The sequence below is a fragment of the Capsicum annuum genome, chromosome 11 (genome assembly GCF_002878395.1).
Source record: "Capsicum annuum cultivar UCD-10X-F1 chromosome 11, UCD10Xv1.1, whole genome shotgun sequence".
Taxonomy (NCBI): domain Eukaryota; kingdom Viridiplantae; phylum Streptophyta; class Magnoliopsida; order Solanales; family Solanaceae; genus Capsicum; species Capsicum annuum.
The window spans coordinates 82492091-82509545 of NC_061121.1; positions in this window are offsets into that span (position 1 = coordinate 82492091).

The following is a 17455-nucleotide window of genomic DNA, read 5'->3' on the forward strand; positions in this document are numbered from 1 at the left end:
GAAGATAAAGCAATATGTGCATAGGTATTGGTTTAGAAGAACAATAGAACTTTCCCTACTTCATCAATCCGCCAAGGTTTCCACAACCCTAGTATGGGTTTCTAGACATTTATGCTTGTGAAGAAATCAACCACATTTATAATCAAAAGAATAAGTGCAATTACAATAATAAAAAGTAGAAAACCCACAACCATAACTGAATTAATGAACCAAAGTCAATAAAAGAGAATCCCAAGATCAAAATCAGATCTCAAAATCAAAATATGTTTATGAGTATCAAAAATGCGTAATTTCTACTTAAAAAATACATAAAAAGGTATTTATAGTACATGAGGAAGTCTTAAAATCAAAGCCCGAACAAAATAAGAGAAAATAGAATCGATGGACACTTATGGTCTCTACTTGCGCCCTGACCGTAGGTGCAGGTAGTACTTGCAGCTTACAGGCTTGGCACAAGTAGTGACTGCAAGTGCTAGAGACCAAAAATCCTACGGGTTGGCTCTTAGGATTTTGGAATTCTGGCACTTATTTTTCCCATATGTGGCCCACATGTACTACTTGTGGTTCATATGTTGACTTAGCAATTGTCAGGAGTCATCTTTTCAGCTCATCTTCACAAACATGTTTTGATCACGAACTAGCCGGCAAAATATCCCAAACATCCATAATTGCTCCAATAAGTAGCCAAAAACACCCTTTTTGTATTTTTCACGAACGTAGCATCCAATACATGATTTCCTATAAAACATACCCAAAATGCATCATATCTAACAAAATAACCTCAAAAACTTTCATATTTTCCTCGTTTTAAGCATCGAAAGTGTTAGATTTCTATAGCACATCACATTCCACCAGGCCTCAAGTTCTCAACGTTAACTTGATGACAAACCATACACTTAACCATGATGTTAGCCGCATATCTCGTCATATTGTTCCACCAATAAATCTTTTTCAAATCATGATACATCTTTGTCAAACAGAATAAATAGTATAACTCGATTCAGGAACACACAACCTGGGTTGATACCTCAAAATACCATCTCCCCCAATATTAAAAGCCAGAACCTTTTGCTAACCCATGCATCCTTAATGTTTATCAGGAAAGGATCTAAAGTTTTCTTCTCCTTGATATCAGCACCTAGAGATGGCTTAACCACTTCTTAAACATTGAATCCTCCATCATCAGAGCCTCAAATTTGAACTCCCAAATTAGCCAACCTATGAATGTCCTTCACCAACCTTTTCTTATCCTTTTCCACATGAGATAAGATTCCCACGGACAACCTTCTAAGAGAATCCGTAATGACATTAGCTTTATTTGGATGGTAGTAAAGACTTATGTCATAATCCTACAGTAAATAAACCCATCGTCACTGCCTAAGATTTAACTCCTTCTGAGTAATCATGTACTACAAACATTTATAGTTTGAATAGATATCTACATTCACCCTATATATATAATTACGTCAGATTTTCAAAGAAAAAACCAAGGCCGCCAACTCCAAATCATGAGTCATATAATACCTTTCATGAACCTTAAGCTATCTAGAAGCATACGCCTCAACCTTACCATGTTAAATTAATGCATAACCCAGTCCCACCCAGGATGCATCAAAATATACAAAAAAAACCCATAGTACTCTCGGGCAGGGTTAAACTAAAGCAAAGGTCAAATTATCCTTCAACTTCTTGAAACTACCCTAGCAAGCATCAGATGACAAAAACTTTTCCTTTTACTAAGTCAACTTCATCAACGGAGTAGCAATAGAATAAAAGCTCTCTACAAACCTCCTAAAATACCAAGCCAAGCCCAAGAAGCTAGGAATGTCAATTGGAGTCATGGATCTAGGCTACTTATTAACCGCTTTAACTTTTTGTGGATCTACCTTAATCCCCACTCTAGAAACAACATGCCCAAGGAATGATTTATCATCCAACCAAAACTCATACTTAGTTAATTTAGTATATATCTTCTAATCCTTAATAGTTTGTAACACAATTCAGAGGTGATTGGCATAATCCTCCTCGCTCTTAAAATGCACCAAGATATCATCGAAGAAGAAAATAACAAACAAGTCTAAAAACTACCTGAAAACCCAATTCATAAGATCCATAAAAGCAGTGGGAGCATTAGTCTATCCAAATGACATAACTAAGAACTCATAATGATTATACCGAGATCAAAAAGTAGTCTTAGGAATATCATCCTCCCTAATTTTAAGTTAATGATAGCCCGAACAGATGTCAATCTTAGAGAAGCATCTAGCACCCTAAAACTGGTAAAAAAAATTCATAGAAAGAGGTTACCTATTTTTCACTGTTAGATTATTCAATTATCGATAATATATTCACATCCAAAGAGACCTATTTTTCTTATGCACGAAAAGAGCACCCCATGGATAAACTCTAAAAAAGATAAAAACCTTATCCAAAAGATCCTTTAACTTCTTCTTAAGCTCCTTTAACTCAGCTAAAGCCATTCTATAAGTAGGAATAGATATAAGATGGGTATTCGGTAGAAGATAAGTCCCAAAGTCTATTTTTCTATTGGGAGAAATTCTAGGAAGTTCATCAAGAAAGAACTCAAAAAATTCATTAACCCTATGGACAAATTGCAAAGATGGAACCTCGGAAGTAGAATCTTTAACCCGAACAAGGTGATATAGACACCCCTTGAAAATAACCTTTTGAACCCTAAAATAAGAAATAAACCTCCCTTTTGGCACTAAGGTACTTCCCTCCTATCTGATTACCGATTCATTAGAAAATTAGAAGCTAACCTTATGGGTCCTACAATCTAGAGAAACATAGTATGAGTAAAGCTAATCTATCCCCAAAATGACATTAAAATCCACCATGTCCAAGTCTATAAAATCCAGCAAGGTCTCCCTATAATAGATGGATACTACACAACCCCTATAGACCTTTCTAGCCATATTAGAATCCCCCACCAGAGTAGACATCCAGAAAGGCTCAGAAATAGTTTTAGGACCAAAATTGAAAGGCTTAGCCACATAAGGGGTCACATAAAAAAGGGTAGACCTTGGACTAAGCAAATAATACATATCTCAAAAGAAAAGTTTCAATATACCAGTCACAACATTAGGAGATGCCTCAGATTCTCGAATGGTCGCAAGAGCATAAAGATGATTTTAACCAGTGTCAGTACTAGAAGTTTCACTCTTTGGTGAAAAAGACAAAGATATGGTGATCGGGACTTTATTAGCCCCAATAGCTTCCTTAGACATGGGCCAATCCCCCTGCATATGACCAAGATGACCACATTTAAAGCACCAATTTCCCTAATCATTACAATACCCTTGTGAAGCTGACTACAAAATCTATAATGAGGATATGGTGAGGCTGACTAAGCTCCACTAGTTTGAGACTAGGCTCTTCGTGCCATAGGACCACTACTAGTATGAAATCTACAATCACTAGACTTCTTAGGATAACGATCACTAGCCAAAGAATACAAACCAGAGTTTCCCCAAGTATTCTTCTTGCTCTATTATTTACCATCTCTCCTACTAGCTTGCTATCCTCCATCCTATTTTGAATACCTAAACTTTTTATCTTGTCTCTCTCCAATCTCTGTCTGTTCTTCTTTTCATTTCCCACCTATTGTATATAAACCACAAGCCTGCAGATATCCATATTATAGTTCAATATTGTAGCCTTATATTCCAATACCAAATCATGAGATAAACCAAAATCAAAATTCCTCATTATATCCTACATATTAGATAATAACTCCAGAGTATAGAAATATAATTAATGGAATTTTATGGCATACTCTGTAACACTCATCTTGCCCTGCTTCGGATTCATAAACTCCTTTGCCTTCACTTCTCTCAACATCTGAGGAAAGAAATAATTAAGAAAAGAACCAGAAAACTCATCCTATATATCTGGGTCAGCATCATCACCTCTCAACTACTCCCACTCTTTATACTAAAGATATGCCTCATGTTTCAACTTATATGCAGCAAACTCCACACCCTCCAAATTAAAAGCTTGCATCACCCTAAAGATTTTCTCCATATTATCAATAAATCTTTGAGGATCCCTATCAACCTTAGAAGTTGTGATGGATAGGGGATTCAACCTCATGAATTGAAAAACTCAAGTAACCTCCAAAGAAAGAGCAACAAAACCACCCTGACCTAAATGGCAAGTCTGGGAAGTCACAAACTGAGTCAACAGATAAATAAAACAATGAAACTCCATATTAAAGATGTCTCCTTAAGGTGACTGGGAGTGAGTGTCACCAACCAAAGATAGACTAGTAGGGACCGACGGAACCCCAGGTGGATTGGCACAATCAGGATAAAGGACCCTAGACCAAGTCTGTACACCATAAATGGGGCAAGTCCCCTCCACATTGACTTTAGTTAGGTAGAGATTCTGACAGAGTTTCTATGAACATTAGATCTTTGAGGAGGCATGATCTAAAATTTGATCAAACTAGATGTTAGAGAAATTCCATGACCCTGGACTCTATAGCTCGAAATAGAAGACAAGAAAGGAAAGCAATCCTTAATGTCTTATAGCCTCCACCTTATAAGTGAGGTATGCTACACACCAATAAAAAAATTCTACTTGGTAGGTCTTTGTGGATACTCAATGACCCTGAACCTATGCTATGATACTAAGTATGTCACGACCCAAGCCTGAGCCTAGCCGTGATGAGTATCTCAAGCCCACCATGGGCTAGAGACCACCCCTATAGCCTATCAAATCCAAACATAACCATGTAGAAATAATATGTAAGGCAACTAGAGAATAAAGAAAAAATAGATAATGTAACTAAAAATAAGCTCTAAGAGTCAATAACACCATACAACCCACACGTATGTCCCCAAAAGCCTCTAAACTATTCCAAATATCAAACTAGGTTGGTACATGCCCCCGAACATGATAGTGGTAATGACAATGGTTAAAATATATAAAGAACTAATAGAGTGCCTAAACTTTTTGGAGGATGAAGATCATAACTTCACCATGAACCAATCGATGAACCATATCACCTAACATTGCACAGGGGTAAAAGAAGTGTTCTTCAGACCCTACATTATGAAACAACGTAGCATTCTAAGACGGTTGGCGGGGTGACCACTAGCATGTAACTCAGGACAGGGATAAAATAATATCATTTAAAAATAAAGTACAAACTCAATGTATATGTTCACATATATGCATACATACATACATATAAGATGTTCGGTGAAACACCCAAAAATATAACCTTGCAAAAATTTTGGTTGATTGGTAGTGATCATGATATGTGTATTGTCTTGTATCCTTATAGTGTGTTATTTATAACTTGAGTAAAGATTTATATGGTGTAGATTTAGGTTTTATCTTGTATCTATACTTACATATCAAAGTGGGAGATAATTGAGACACCTAGACCTTGGACCATTTAGAAAACGACAACCTTTTTATGTCTCTGGAGTGGATTCGGTTGAGGTTCTTGAGTCATACCCTTGGTCATGAATAGTACCCCTATCCCCTTTCATTTTCATATCCTAGACATTAATTTAGGGTAATGTACTTTCCTATATACGACAAGTCCATTCCTTGGTCATAACCAATGCATATGAGTCATATACTACTCAACCGTATAGAGTAAAGTCTCAAACCGTGTGGACTGTTTTGGTCACGAATGGAGCTCACGATTGGGGAATGAGTCATACCCTTGGATATGAATAAATGGTGTCCTTTCATACCCATAATAGTGTGGTTTACCTAGGAGGATCCTAGGGTACAATTTAGGGTACCACTCATACCCTAGGTCATGATTTCTAAGTAAACTATAAAGGGAAGTCGTACCCCTGCATGTGTGGGTTTTTCATCTTTAAACCAATGACCTTTTGGTCATTTCCCATGCACAAAACCCTAATTAATATCACTATATAAGGAATATTATCATCCTAAGTCTTTATTTTATAAGACTTAAACATCATAAATACTGTAAAGGCTCTTGGAAGCAAGATTGTATGCAAGGCTTTGAAGGTATTCATCTAGTGTAAGGGAAGAGGTCAATTTTGTTGGTGATTCAATTTGTTTAAGGAATGCATATCTTCACCTATTTTAAAAACTCTAAACCCATGTATTTTACAGTTGGATTAGTAAGTGTACATGGGGGTTTTTGAATCAAATGAAAGGGTTTTGCTACTTAACAATGAATGATGATGATTATTGCTTATACTTGTATTGATACATTTTATTGATGGTATATTGAATATGTGAAAATTTTTTATATGTTTTATAATATGAGGGAATTTATTAACCCTATTCTTGATGATATCTACCATGAAAATGGCCTTGTTATAAGTATGCACAAAAGGTGTTTGTGAAAATGTCTAAGTAAATTGTTTAGTCAATTGCTGATTATGTATTGAACTAGGGCAATGGCACAATGAGTATGAATGTTTGATAAATATTATGATATAAGTATGGTAATCCGTTTAAGGTGTGATGATAACCTTGTTGTGCTAAATGAACAATAGGGAGTTGATATCCCTTAATATAAAGATGAACTTGAAAAGTGTATTGAACTAAAGTGTGGTATGGGAATGTTATTAAAATGTGAATGTCTTGTGAGGGTATTGAGTACCATAAAAATAATGGTGTGAAGAATTAAATTAAGACACTGTCCTATTGAGATGGTCGAGAAATGGAGGCTCCCATAATGACCTTGAGGTCTAGTATAGTGTTAAATTAAATGTGTGTTGATACATAGACAAGAGGGTAAGGTACCGAATATCAAATAATGATGGTTGTGATATCTTGAGGTCAAATTCCTTTGCCTTACGTGATGTCCTAAGGTGAAAGTACCTTACCCTATGATATGGCTTGAAGTTGAAGTTCCTCGCCAATGTTAAAGCAAGGTAAAGTATGTTGCTTAAGAAGAGCTCTTGAGGTCAAAGTACCTTTACTCATGAAGAGGCTTGTGGTAATGTCCAAATATGGCATGTGGATATAGTCCCTTGGCTAAAAATAGTGCATGAGGTTGGAGTCCCTCACCTAGATGAATGTGTATGGTAAAAGTCCCTTGTTTGAATGATGGTGTGTGTGGCTAAATCCATTGGCATAATGAATGTGTTTATGTGGGTTAAGTGCCAAGTCTAATGATAATATGAATATTTCTAAAGTCCTTAGTGTATTAAGAATGGTGAATCGATAAGCATGGAATGTGGTAGTCCTCCACTTTATGTCTAATGAATGAATGCTTGAGAATGTTGATGAGCCTTGATATCTTGATTGATATATGGTATATGCATATGTATGTATAAGTGTATGACTGTGATAAATTGACTCATTGTTGATTGATGATTCTATCTTATCACTTATTCTTGAGTTACACGCTAGCATTCAAACCGCTAACCGTCTCTAGACGCTACGTCCCCACGCGACGTAGACACCAGAGCATCTTCTTCTTTTCATGGGCAGTAATTAGATGATCAAGCGGTTCATGCATTAAATTGAAAGGGTGAGATTCCTTACATTGAGAAGACATTCCTCTCTTAGTCCTTATCTTTAGGATTAGTCTCTTAAGACTTGGTTTGGCTATAGTCAGGGGCTTGTCCCAACATATACATTTATTGACTTCGGTTTTCTATAGAGGTACTGTGAACAACTATGAACTTGGGACTGGGTAGTTATTATTATTATAAATCTAATATTGACTAATGATATTATTCTGTGATCTTAACTTGTGAATTGGAGTTCTTTTGACTCCTATGAGGTGATGAGATGTTTAGTCTTGGTTACGAGGTGACCTTTGGTACGTGTGTGTTCTATGTGCCCATACGACATGGTTCAAAGTTTGGGGTGTGTCACTAGATTAGGGAACAAGATTTACCATGATATTTAAACCCATTAACCCTGATTGTGTTGCTCTAGTCATCCTACGTGCAGCTACGGGCTATATGGGTTTAGCTCCCCCTTCTGACAGGACTCTAGTGCATATTAGCCAAACAAATTGAAGAAATCCAAGAAGGTTCAAGAAATCCATGACCCCAGCCATTCCAATTAATATTTATACATATAAAGTGTGAACTATACACACGACCACCAAGGCCCCTACGCCGGCAAACTTAGTTTCCAGTATTCGTACCTCCGGGACCTCCACCTTCCACCGAAAGCTACACAACACTCTCAAAGCCCAAATTAAAACATTTACACAAAACCCATCTATTTTACCAAGGAGTCATCCATTTAGCCATTTACTGAATGGTATTGTCATACCAATCAATTATGCTTGCAAGCCAATTCCATTAGGCCAAACCAAAGAAATTAACCATAAGACTCTAGAATTATAATTTAAAATCAATCCATGGCCACCAAGACCTTTCAAAACCATTTTTATCCATTTAGCAATTAGTGCAATGCAATAATTTAGTAAAATGTGCAAAACTATGTAATTGTCCATATTTCAAAACTAATTATGCAAGTGGGTTGAGTTTAATATTAATTCCAAACCCTAAATTTAGGGGAGACCATGACCCCCATTCCATTCACCATGCCCATGCACCCGATGGGTTCTAAAATCCTTCCATAAAGGATAAACAAGTGTGTAAGCCATGAGAATACCATTTAAACAATAATCATCCCAAACCCTCAACCCTAATAGCAAAACCAAACATTAAAACCATATGAATACCAAAGCATTGAATTCCAAGATAATATACCAATTTAAGGGGAGAGATACATACCTGAAAAAAACTAAGAATTTGGACGAAAAACTACACTTTGAACCCTAGATGACCAACCCTTAAAAACCCTAGCTTTGTTCTTGACTTTGGAATTTTAGAGAGAATAAAGAATTTATGTTATGCTTTATGGGTAGAAATAGGCCTAAGGGAATGCTTTATATCATGGGAATAGTGCAAAATAATGAAAAAGACCAAATTACCCTTAATGAAAAAGGTGTAGAAAAATAACTCCTAGTCGCTATAAGTCAGGTAACGACTCATAGTCACTAGTCATAAGTCATCACAATGACTAATAGACTGGGTAGTGACTCGAGACCACCTAACTGGTTTGGTCATGAGTCCCACCCTATGACTTGTGACCTCACCCTACGACTCATGGAATCTAGTCATTGCCAAGACAGCAACCTTGGGCCATCTCATAGTTAAGGTCACGAGTCTCTCGCCACAACTTATGAAATTACCTTACAACTCGTAGGGCCCTAGTCATGCTAAAGGCAGAAACATTGGACCTTCTCACTGGTCAAACCATGATTGGCACTATACAACTCATTATCTGGGTCATACCCTGAGCAGTAAGCACAATTACAGAGAAATATTTAGAGTCCAAAACCTGCGGTATTATATCTTATAATTAAGCTCTTTGATATTTTGGGTATTGATTTCACGGGCCCTTTTTTAAGAATAAATGGGATGAACTACATAAATGTTATGGTTTATTATCTCTCTAAATGGGTGAACGCAGTTGAGCTTCCTAATAATGAAGGCAAAAGTGTCACAATATTCCTAAATATGAGCATATTTTTTAGGTTTGGTATGACAAGGGCAATAATTAGTGATGAAGGCTCTCATTTTTGTAATATATTATTTTGTACCATTCTTGAAAAACATGGTGTAAAGAATAAGGTGTAAACACCTTACCATCCATAGACTAGTGCCCAAGTAAAAGTCACCAAACGATAGATCAAGACAATCCTTATGAAGACTGTGAATGCAAATAGAATGGGTGGATCTAGGAAGTTCGATGATACTGTATGGGTTTTCCATACTACTTTTAAAACACCTATAGGTATGACTCCCTATCATCTTGTTTATGGGAAGTATATCATGTATTGGTGGAGCTAGAGCATAAGTTTATGTTGGCAATCAAGAAGATGAGTGTGGATTACAGTGAAGCCTCGAACTTGAGGGTTAACCAATTAAATAAACTAGATGAGTTTTGTATGATATCCTATTAGAGTTCATCTTTCTACATGGAAAAGATAAAGATATACCACAACTGAAAGATAGAAATAAGAGAGTTCAATCTCGGTTGGATTGATTCCCATTGTTAAAATCAATTCTAAAATTGCCAAGCAAGTTTAAGTCTAAAGGGGACCATTTTGAGTGGTATGTATGTTCCCATATGTCGCCATCGAGTTTTACATCCTTGAAAAAAAATAGCTCAAAGTGAATGGACAGCTTGTTAAATTTTATTTCAAAATTGAAGATGAGGTAAAAATAGTTAACATATGGGCCCTTCATGTGTAACCTAGGGACCTGAGTCATGTCAGATGCTAAATTAGGTGCTTTATGGGAGGCAACCATGGGGGTATATTGGTAAAGTTTGAGTAATAAAGACACCCACTTCGTGTTGCGATAATCTATCAAGTATTTTTGGGAGGCAACCCATGTTAATTTTTAGCATTTTATTTTATTTTCACTTATATTTTAGTGTAGGAGTAACGCGTGATGAGGTATGTAGGAATGATTCAAAAAAAACTTGGCAATTGGATCAAAAATAGAAACCATGAGCTTAATGAAAGATCATTTGAAGATCAAACGGTCATGGTTTCTATTATCTACACAAAGTTGAGAGGTTAATTTTTAGGAGTTGGTCCAACAATTGAGCACCAACAACCATTCCAATACATAGCAGATCATGGAATCCATTGTCTACCTAAACTCCTAAAAATCAACTTTCAAGAATTGGAACTAATGAGCTTAAGGAATGAACATTGCATCACTCTAAAGAATGAAGCTAATTAATGAAATTGAGTTAACTTAGAAACTCAATGGGTGAAATAAACCTATTGACGAAACTCCACATACCTGAATTTGGAGAATTCTTTGAGAAAGCCTTATTCTTGGAGCCTTGGAGATTTTAAATTGAAAGCCCCCTTTTCTTGTGTTTTTAAACTTTGGGAGAGTGGAGAGTTTATATTTTAGAATGATTATAAGTGACTTTGGGGAAAATTGGGAGATTAAAAAGGGATGGGGGAGTTATATAGAGTGAAAGGATGAACTTTCCCTTAATTTTTTTTAAAAAAAAGGATACTGGCGCAGGGTATCTAGCGCATTGCACATCCCAACATATAGGAGGAGGCTACTTGTCACACCTTTCAATTCTCACAGTTGTGACACCCATAGAGTAGGCCTTCTTATTTCCAATTTTAATGTTCTACATAATGTTGGGCCTAAAGTTGCGGTCCTCATATACTATGCATAGCTATTTTTCAGTCTATGTCATCCTTTTATGACTCCAAACTTATCCCAAGCATTTTCCAACCTACATAAGGGTTAAATAAGCTTATTTTATGACCTTAAACCCATAAAAAACCTAATATACTTGCATGAACTCCACGTGTGTTATAATATCTTCCTCTTAGGGTCATTCATCCTTGAATAGAGACTAACTAAGCTAAAAAATTTTACAAAGAGTTGCAATCCTAACACTGGGTTTCTAAGAGATGAATATTGTAATGATTACTAAAATATGAACTAACTGAACTCATGAATAGATATCCATATACACAAGCAACTAAATAATGTAATACTGAGAAGATTAGTAAAAAGAAGTTATATCCTCAAGCTGGAATAGAATTTAAAGGTAAAAGATGAGGATACTTAATCATCGTGTTTGTTTTTACTTCAAAGTAGCTCCCTCAACTAGCTGATTCTTCCAAAGAACCTTTACTTTTGCGACGTCTTCTTTTATCAACCTACAAATATGGTGGTCAAGAATCCCAACTGGGACCTCTTTGTAAAAGAGAGAATCTTTCAAACCCAGACTCACTAAGGACATACTTGAAGGTGGATCATTGATGTTAAGTCTGCAAGCAAGTCTAACTCATTGGCCATATTGTCAATCATCCTTAATTTCTCATAGTGTCCAACATAGTGGGGACATATTTTTTCTTTATTTACAAATATCATCACCCTTTCATGGGTGACACCTTTAGCTAAACTAAACCACCAATCTAGAATTCTTGTTCTTTCAATCTCACATTTACATAGGTTTTTAACAACTTTAAGATATTTTTAATATTTATTTAATTAGTTGAACCTTTTCCATCTCCTCATGGGTAGAATCTAGCCCTATCAATGTGGTTACACTAACTTAAAACCAACCAATAAGATACCTACACCTCTTACTATAAAGCACTTCAAAAGGGGCCATCTGAATACTGGATTGATAATGTAATGATCAAAGATTTTATGATTTATGTGAGTGATTATATCTATGTGATTGACTATTTTACCCCTCCTCCTAGTTATATTATGATATTTTTGGGGTGTGGGAATGGTCGACATGGTTCCCAATGCATTTTTGAGTGATTTGTGAAAGATTGTAGTTTTGGTGGTTAAAAAGGCATATTAGTTAACTTTGGTCAACATTTATTGATTTGTGCATAAAATAGAAAAAAGAACTGCCAGCAGATCTAGAATGATGATTTTGGGTAGGTAACATAGTTGGTGTGGTTTTATGACTTTTATATCTCATTCAGATTAGATCTCACCATTAAGTTTGGTGCACCAAATTTGATAGGGTAGCATAATTTATTTGTATTCTCAAGATTCTGGATCAATCTTGAGTGTACCATAAAGACTTAGAATTCTCCAAGTCTCCACCGGGTGCACCACTTAGCTGGTGCACCGCGTAAGAGATATTTTGGTCACTTAAGCTGCCTGGCAGACAGTTAGGGATGTCACTTTCGTGACTTTCCCATTGCATAAGTGACTATTACTAAGGCAAAAGTCGAGCCGCCTACACAACATCTCTGCAGCTAGTGGGTATCACGTAAGAGTCACTTGGTGGCTTAAGTTGTAGCTTTTTAAGCTACTCAGTTTTCATTTAAGTGATTCCTAGGTGATATAAATTCATCATTTTTGCGATTTTCACTATTTTTGAGACTTGTAGCTTAGGGCTTTGATTTTTTGTTTCTTCCATTTCTAAGCTTGGATAAGCTTCAAAAGTTTTATTTTAATTACTTTTATTCAATTCTTGTCATATAAAACCTTTAAAATCTTAATTTCAAAGATGGAATTTAGGGATCTTGGCCCGTAAGTCCTGAAATTAGAAATTCTTTGATTAAACCCCTATTCCAACCCATTTTCACTTAGGTTTTCTTCTATAAGTTTCTTTAATCAGGATAAATATATTTTGGACTAAAATTTTAGTTTTACCCTTCTTTTTTGAAAACCCATTTTAGGATCCATTTTAACTCCAACCCAAAAATAGGCAATATGGGTATTGTTGGCTTTCTTTTAATGCGTCGATTACATATTGTATGTTTTAGTTGGTTTCGGGTCCGTTCGTTAGGTGAAAGCTTTGTGCTAAGACCTTTTGGACTAGTTTTTATTATTTGGGGTAAATTATGGATTAACTTTCTTCAGATTATGTTGGCTAGTTAATATAGATATAAAATCATATTAAGGACGTGGGAACCAATCATAAAAATGGCTATATTATTGTATGGTACCTGTGTGGGGACCTATATTATTATAAATTTGTGGTTTTGATACATTATTTACTATGTGTGACCATGTGGGGTCTTATATGATATTGTTGTCTTTTGTATGTATATTTGATTTTATCTCTTCTGATGAAAATACTCAATTAGAATTTATATGGTATCAATGGATGGTTTATTTGTGGTTTATTTGGATTCAAAGATGGTTGGATTATTGAGTTGATTCTATTTCATATGGTCAATATATTGGATGGGTTTGGACATATGCATTTTGGTTGATTATGAGAATTACATCCTCATATTATATACCTTCATAAAACATTAGTACCACCATGGAAATACTGGAAACACTAGCTTTTTCTGATAGAAAATGTGACATCTTTAAAAACCTTCTACCGATGGAAATATAGGAGAGAAGTTACGTATATTGGTATTAGATATTGGATTATATATGGGTTAGAAACCCCTATGGCTCCTACCTGGAAGCACAACTTGGTAGGTGTATATAAAGGTTGTGTGACAACCTCAAGCATCACATCATCATCATCATCTTGGCTGTATTTCATATAGATATTGGGTGCATTCTGTGTTGTATTATTGTCTTTGGTATGATATTTGTCTACTTGTTCTTCTTTTTTATGCTTGTATTATGCTTCTTTCTTGTATTTGTCTATGGTATATGTGTATACTGTAGATTTATTAGTTGAGATATTGTGGACTACCATTTGGGACATTCTTATTGCAGGTGACATACCTATAGTATGTAAGTTATATGTTTTATTTTCTACTTTGCTTAGTTGGTCTACGATACCTACTATATACATGATGATTGTTCCCCTACTATGCCTTTTTGGTGTAGATCCAAGTACGAGTGCACCTAATGATAGATGATTTAGGTGGTATTTGGGATAGATTTTGATCCTTTTTGTACTTTCATTGTATCTTTGACATCCAATATATATTTAGTGGTTCTTACACTGTGACACCAGCTATTGGCATATTAAAGTGTATCGTTGGTTATGCATTTCTGTTTTTACTATGTATGTGTGATTTGACTCTATTCTAGGAGTCTTGTTTTTGGTTTTTTATATTTATACCTCATGTCATATCAGTTTGGGTTGTTTTCTTACTTGTCAAGACTTGTCGCAACAAGTTCCCTAATGACCCTTGGTTTGGGTCGTGACAAATTGATAGCAAAACTAGGTTTTTATTAGTCTTATCTGTGTATGAACACGGTTTCTAGTAGTTATTCGTGGGTCAATACATAAACAGTTGTATCTATCTTTGAGAGGCTATAATATATACTTACAAAACTTCCCTTATTTCATTATATATCTTGTAAATCTTTCCATACTATGTGTTCTAAATAATATTTAACTATTTATTATGTAGATGGTGTGAAACACCCTAGGTTTTGGCCGTTGGAAATTTCTTGAGTTTTGAACACACTGTCCTAGTAATGACTCACTATATGAGTCGTATAATATGGGTACGGGTCAGGTGACCCTAGTCGTAGAGAGTCTAGTAGATGGTGGTTAGGATTCTTCTATGGTTATAGTTGGGGTGGTAAGAGTCATTAGAGGTGGTGACAATTTGTTTGGTTAGTCCCTTAAACAAATAAGTAACTTAGTGACTTGACTTAGCTGTGAGTATAAGTGGCTCACAAAGATCTGAAAGGATAGGGTACGAGTTGTATAGTTGAATCATAAGTTGTCCAGTGTCAATCCCTTTGGATTCTGGCTTTGGTATGACTAGGCCATACGAGTCGTATGGTTTGTTAATAAGTAGGGTTAGGGATTCGTATGGTGGACAGTGTATGGAGGTCCAACTCACTATCTTGGTGATGACTCAAGGGTACGAGTAGTATGTTGTGGTCACGAGTCATGGGGTCAACTCATAACCACCTGCGGTATTTTTACAAACTTAAGTTGGGGGCTTTCTGGACATTTTTCCTTGATAATTCCCTTTTAGGCCATGACTTAAAACACCTTTTAGGGATTCATTAATCTATTATTTCCAATCAAACACTCTTAAAAATCTTTCAAATTCTCATTTCAAGCAAGGGCTACGGTTTCTTCAAGGTAATCAATCAAGGCTTTCAAGGGTGGTTTCTCATCGTCTTCATTGGTTGGTGTCTAAGGCATTGTTACTCCTCCCATATAATTATTTTACAAAGAGAATATATTTTAATGTATGATTTTCATGATATTGTTATAGGTTGAAATAATGGTTGGGTTTTTTTGTTCATGGTTGAATAATTATTCTCATGGTTTAATCATGTTTTCTTTCATGCTTTTAGTATGATTTTTCCATTGTGGGATGTATTTTAATGGTAAATGGATTTCTACGTATTATGGATTCCCAAAATCACTTGGTTATGGTTTTGAAACCTATATGCCCTTATCCTGTTTGTTTAAATAACAATGAGAAGGATTTGTCAGATTGTTTGACTATTCTTGATATCTTTACATTGCATAAATGGTAATTGAACCTAAATTGGTCTAATTGATTTTAAATGGTTTAGGAAGGCCTTAGCGGCCATGGTTTTGGTTTAATTGGAAACTTTTGATTCAACCTGGTTTAATGGCTTTGGTATGGCATAAAAGAATAGACTTGTAATATATAATTTTGGTATGAGGCTACTAGTGGTTAATGCCTAATTAAAATAACTCTTTGGTAAATAGTTTGGAATATGTAAATGGTTTTAATATGGGCTTAAAGAGGGTAGGTGGGGGTCCCGGGGGGACCGACACTATAAACTCACATTTGCATACGTGGGGGTGGTCTTAGTGACTGTGTGCATTATGTCACACTTTATATTTTAGGAGATTTACTAGTCATCTTAGGTTCTTTTCTTCCATCATGCGGCTAACATGTACTGGGCCCTTTCAGCAAGGGGTTGTTCATGCTTGCTGACACGTTTAGAGGGTGTTCCTTTGAGTGCACCTAGTTTTCCTGCAGCTTTGATTATTATACCTTTTCCTATGCCAAATCTTACCGATGATTTTTCTTCAATTCTGAGTGTAGATCCTCCAGTGGTACTGATATTTTCATATGGTACCCTACAGACTTTGAGTGTTGTTCCTCCTTTAGTTCCTATACCTGAGTATGGTATTCTTAGATCAGGAGTTTTGCCTTTTTTTGTTACCTCCTCTGGTGGGATCTCTTTCAGCCAGATTTAGTATTTCTCCTATTATTGCATGTACAGTTATATCTTCAGAGAATTGGAAGATTTTTATAAGATTCACTCATTTGGGTCCTCTTAGGTTTAATGGTGTTATAGGCAAGGATGCCTATGAGTTCTTGATTGACTAGAATGAGAAGTATGATAAGCTTGGTTCTCTTAAGTCGCATAGGCTTCCTTATACTACTTACCAGTTGAGAGATGTAGCCAGGGATCAGTGAAGGTCACTTGTTAGTTATGGACCTCTTAGTTTTCCAAAGATGGCTTGAGATTAGTTTATTGAGGCCTTTTTGGACAAGTTTGGATCGTACAATCTTAGAGATCAGATAATATATGAGTATGAGGCACATTTTCATCCCTTTTTTAAGGTAATCTTATGCCAGTATGTCCACTAAATTTGAGAAGAGTCTAAAGTTTATAAAGGGATTGGTTGTTTTACTTTAGCTTTCTGTTATCTAGATAGTAGTGTCATAGGCATCATTTCAGAGTATAGTGGATCATGCTAAAATGACAGAGTCTATTCTTCAAGTATCTCAAGGAGGCACCAAGAAGGTGCATCATCAAGTTAAATTCAAAGGTCACACTCCTCGATGTAGTAATCTTAGAGACTTCCATAAATATCATTATATATAGTGAAGGCATCTTTCTAAGATTCAGGTAGAGGGTCTTCTAATTCATCAGCTTCAGGAGGTCATTCAAGCTCAGTCATACCTTTTTCTATTGAGTCAGGATGCAAAGGTTTCTTTATGTATGATAAGGTTGGTCATGTGACTAAGGTTTATCCCTAGCGTGTTTTCAAGACTAATCCAATATCGGTA